The following is a 5746-nucleotide window of genomic DNA, read 5'->3' on the forward strand; positions in this document are numbered from 1 at the left end:
ATGACCCTAATGATGTCTGGAGACAAAGGAATTTCTGCTTTCCCAGGAGTTGTCTGACAATCTCTTCAAATGGGTTGGGACCATCCATGGAGCTGCTGGGACAGTATATGAAGACCTGAGGTACAAGTTCTCCCTGGAGTTCCCCAGTGGCTACCCATATAATGCTCCCACTGTGAAATTTGTCACACCTTGTTACCATCCTAATGTGGATACCCAAGGCAATACCTCTTTGGACATCCTCAAGGACAAGTGGTCAGCTCTGTATGATGTCAGGACCATTCTACTATCTATCCAGAGCCTGCTGGGAGAACCCAACATTGACAGCCCATTGAACACATGCTGCTGAACTTTGGACAAACCCCACAGCCTTTAAAAAGTACCTGCTGGGGGGCAGCTAGATGGCGCAGTGGATAGAGCACCAGCCCTGGAGTCAGGAGTACCCGAGTTCAAATATGGCCTCAGACACTTAACACTTACTAGCTGTGTGACCCTGGGCAAGTCACTTAACCCCAATTGCCTCACTAAAAAAAAAAAAAAAAGTACCTGCTGGAAACCTACATGAAGCAGGTGACTAGCCAGGAGCCCTGACTCCAGCTGCCCAACCTATCTTCCCTTCATCTTGTTCGTGTGTGTGTGTGTGTGTGTGTGTGTGTGTGCGTGCATCTTTTCCCCTTACTCATAACCTGTCTTCTCTCTTCTTTACAGGACTGTATCATATTGTTTTCCTTTTTTCTTAAACTCTAGTCCAGCCCTCAACATTAATGTATAAATAAATTTGGTTTTGTTTTAAAACAAAAACTGTGTCTACCCTGTTAAACTTTATATATATACATGTACATATAGACATATATATACCTATTATATTTTCTTTTTTTTAACTATCTTTAAATGTTTTTCTCATTTGTTGTATACTTATTAAGTTTGAAATAAAAGAAATTATCGTAATTTTTTCCTGTAATGTTCTTATTATTCCCAATGATAAACTCATTTTTCTTCTCTTCTAAGTTCATCAAGAGAAAATATAAAATATTTAGATACTGTTCAGTTCACTGTAAAAAAAATTAACTATGATACTCTGTGTATCTATGGTTAAATCTTTCTTTGTGACTACAAGAAAAAAAGAATGCTTGAATCAAATAAAAATTCGTATCTTGCTGAGTCAGTTTCTCAACACCTCCTACCTCATCCTTTCCTCTCAAGAGAGAACTTTGTATCTTCTGTATGACAAGAGAAAGTCTGTCCCCATGGGCTCCCTTTTCTTTCCCATTCTACAATTCAAAACTCCTCAAGATTATCCCCTGCTGTTCTTTGCTGCAGTCTCTGAAAAAGAGATAGTCCTTTTCTTCATGGCCAACCCCTCTACTTGTTCCACTGATCCCACACATACTATGTCATCCTGAAGCTTTCCCCAATTAAAATTCCCTTTATCTAAAGTCTTCTTTTTTTCTGCCCACAAATAGACCCAGATTTGTCCCATCATTTAAAAACTTTCATTTTACCCCTGAATCCTTTCAAGTTATCTTAAAATATCTTTTCCCTTTCTCAGCCAAGCTCTTTTTGAAACTAGTTCTCCTTCCCCCCCACTTCTTAACTTATTACAATCTGATATTTGACCCCCATCATTCACACTGGAACTATTCTCTCTGAAGTTATCAATAATTTCTTAATTGTATTTTATAGTCCTCATTTAAATTGCATGAGAACAGAGATTGTTTCAGTCTTTTTATCCTGATCATCTATCAAAATGGCTGAAAAAATAGATTCTTAATGTTTGCTTATTGTATGATTTTCTTTTGGCCTCTATTTAGCATGTGACACAGTGACCATTCAATCTTCCTGTATACTTTCTCTTCATAATTTTTCATGACACTGCTCTCTGTACTAAGATTCCTCCTACATGTCTGACTTCCTACTAATCTTCTTTTGCCAGATCATGATCCTGTGCGCTTACTAACCTTGTGCTCTAAGACTCTATCATAGTCTCTCTTTTCTTTTCTATATGTTCAATTCATTTTTAAGTTGCATTCAATTCTTCATTACCCCATTTGGGGTTTTCTTGGCAAAGAAATTGCTTTGCCATTTCCTTCAGTTCATTTTGCAGATGAGGAAACTGAGGGCAAATAGGGTTAAGTGACTTGTCCACTGTCACACAGCTACTAAATTCTGAGGCCTGCTTGCTAGCCTGCACTCTATCCACTGTAGCACCTAGCTGCCATTTTCTTTATTTACACCAACTAAATGAGTTCATTAGTTTCCATGAATTCTATTAACATATCCATTCAGATGACTTCCAGGTCTATACATGTAGCCCTGAACTCTAATCCACACATCACCAGTTGGATATTTTCACCTGGATGTCCCAAAGCCATTGCAAATTCAATAAGTCCAAAGAGAATTCATCTTATCCCACACCTTCAACCTAAAACCCACTTGTCTCCATGGTCTTTATTCTGTTGGAAGGCCCCACCATACCTCCCAGCACCCTATTGTGCAATCCTGGAGTGACCTTTAGTCTTTTCTACATCTTTATCTGTCAATCCAGTCAACTGACAAATTTTTCCACTTCTACATCTGCAAAATATGTTGCATCTCCTCTTATGTCTGTTCACACACCAACCTCTTAATTAGATGTCCAGTATCTCCTCCCTCTGATCTGCCCTCTAAAAACTTCAGAAATGATCTTCCTAGAGGCACATAGCTGACCAGGACTTGCCTACCTCAAGCCTGGGCAAGATTTCTTATTTCCTTGAGGGCAAAAATACAATTCCTCAGCTTGAGGACTATTGTTTATTTCTTTGTATCACCAGTGGCTAGGACAGGACCCTGTGCATAGTGAGCACATCAAAATATTAGATGAACTGAAAGCAATTAATTTACTTTGAAAACTTCAATCTCATTTATACTGGCAAATATAATCATAATAATAACACAATAGAAATACTAATAACTCAATACCACAATTTAAGTTTCATAAATTACTTTTCTCCCACAATTTTTAGAGAAAGATATTGTTATCTTCATTTTATAGATGAGGTAACTGAAGATCATAGAGGTTCAGTCATCTTACCATGATCACAGATATAGCTAGTAAGAATCAGATCTGGGATTCAAACCCAAACATCCTGATATCAAGTCAACGTCTCTCTCCATTACATCAGAAAAAATATAACAGTGAAATTGATTTCCCCTCACCCACAAAGCCTCAATTTGAGAAGGGAGGCAGAGGAAAAAGTAATACATGAAACAAATGCACCTATGTGCTAACAGAGATCTTTACCTAATGTGTCCCATACCATAAACCATGTTCTATGAGGCTCTTACCATTTCTAGTGATGCGTCAGGATATATAATTTGACTTATGATAGATTTGGAATTTACTTACTTGCATGATATTATTCTATTATTAGGCTCACTTCTAAATCTCTGATTTAATATGGAACTATCAGAGACTTAGAACATAAAGGCCCAAATCAGAAATGTACCTTGCTCTTAAAAAATAAAAAAGAGATGTATTAAAGCTCCATGTAAAACTGAAATCAACATAAAATCTGACATGCTAAGAGGAATAGGCAGACCTGCCTGAAATGAGCTACAAATCAAAGAGATCAGATCTAAGTATTTTATAGCAAAACCAAGAACAACAGTGTTACCTATTGATACAAGAAGATAATAACTCTAGACTCCAAGGAATTAACTTTGTATGGCAGCACCATATTTATGTTGGATTTCATAGTATTTGGGATATAACCCCTGAGGCACCTTAACAACAAATTATATCCTACATCATTAAAATTCCTTTTGAAATCCACTGGGATTGAGAAAATTACAAACATACAGATGAGTTGCCTAAGGATTTCTCTAAATCTCAGGGGAATTAATTATTTTTTCTTTGTCTCTGTCCAGGATTTTTTTTTTAAATTAAAAACAAGATTGGATAGCAACATAACCAAACTATTAAGGATGGCCTGCAATGGAAGCTCTCCAAAATTGTTCTGGGATCAATATCTAGCAATTGTGGTTGTATCAATGTTCTCTAGGTATGAAAATTTGTCCTCATCACTTCAACCAGATCCATTTTGAGTTGGGCCATAACCCATAACGATTAATAATTATACACCTGAGACTGATAGATCATCTATGAAACTCAGCTTAGAAGAAACTCTAGATCCTAGAATTAAGGAACTATTCACAGTGTGGAGAAATACCCAAGTGTGAAGGCTGGTATTGACAATGTCTTCAAGGCTCCTGATAAAATTTCCCTTGAATGTAAGAGCATTTATGATCTCTGACACAGAGTTTTGCCATAGGACAGTTGAAATAAGCTCTGAGTCAGCTTTTGGCTAGGGAAGATAAGGATTATTCAATCGCTGATCACACAAGGGACAAGGAGTTTTTGGAGCTTGGTGAATGATTTGTTCTTGTGCTTCTGAGTTTAAAAGAGAGAAGCTTGAAAGTACTTCCTTACAAAAAATTTAGGCACACTAGCTTCCCATGCCACATATCACAGTAGGACAAGTTGGAGGCTTGTGACTTTAGACCTCATTGCCTTATATTTATTTTACTTTCAGGTGATTAAATCATGTTTGATTTGAGTAAGTTTTTGGAGAGAAAAGTCAAGGTAAGAAGTACAGCAAGAAGGAGCCAGGCAATTATGAAGTTATTGACTATCTAAACCCATATACAGAACCAGGAAGACAATAGGGAAATATAAAGGTTGAGAAGATCGGGAGATAGGAGTGCAAACTACGCATTTTCAGAAAAAATAAAGTAAATTCCTCAGGGCTAGAGCTATCTCTCCAGAGGCTTTCACACACATTCAGTTGAGTGATGTATGCCTCAGATATAACACCCAAAAGCTTAGGTGTTAATGAAACACTATTTTGCAAACTAAACAATCATATCATAACTCAATGAACTCTTTCATTACTTCTCTTGAACAATATTTCCCAAAAAATTTTTGTCTTCTCACCTATGTGCATTGAAATATCCAATTTTAAATCAGAAAGTCTTATTGAATAACTTGTAGTATTTCTGTATTCCCTCATTATTTATAAAATATCTTGATACATAAGCTATAATTCTTTTCATGTAGTCTTTTTGCACATTAATTTAATAAATTTTGTAATATGCAAATGAAAATATCTCATTAAATTTCTTTTAGCTTTGGACATAAGGAAATCAGTTCTACCAACTCCCTTCTTTGCCTCTCCAAAACAATGTCAGAACCATCTTCCCATGTAGCTGTATTCCCTTTGTATTCTGGTTTGATTTATAGCAAAAATGTTTGATATAATTTAGCTACTCTGGAATTATAGCCATTTGTAGAATACAGGGGAAAGGATCTGTTCCATTTAGAGTAATAATAGCTAAGTTAATATTTATATAAAGTCATGGTCTGGTTACTGTTCTAGATCTATACCAGTTATATCTCCCTTCAAGGTTCTAAGGTATCCCTAAGTAGTCAAGGAAGATGATTTTATCTAGTTCTCTGGGTTTAAGGCCCCATTGCAAGTGTTCCTATACTATTAGCTGACAGTAATTACTTCCCCAGTTCCATTTGCCCAAATAATATCAATTAGGGAAATGATAACTATTGGAGTAGATGTGGGAAAATTGGAACACTAATGTTTGGCTGGTGGAGCTATGAACTGATATAACCATTCTGGAGAGCAATTTAAAATCATTCCCAAAAGGGCCTAAAAAAACCTGTGCATATCCTTTGACCCCAGCAATACCACTTACTAGG

The 5746-nt window shown here is 36.5% G+C and overlaps 1 pseudogene; it reads left to right on the forward strand.

Annotated features, from left to right (window-relative positions):
• Positions 1–588, forward strand: LOC122730639 (annotated as a pseudogene).
• Positions 589–5746: the final 5158 nt, after the last annotated feature.

The sequence above is a fragment of the Dromiciops gliroides genome, chromosome 6, assembly GCF_019393635.1.
Source record: "Dromiciops gliroides isolate mDroGli1 chromosome 6, mDroGli1.pri, whole genome shotgun sequence".
NCBI lineage: Eukaryota > Metazoa > Chordata > Mammalia > Microbiotheria > Microbiotheriidae > Dromiciops > Dromiciops gliroides.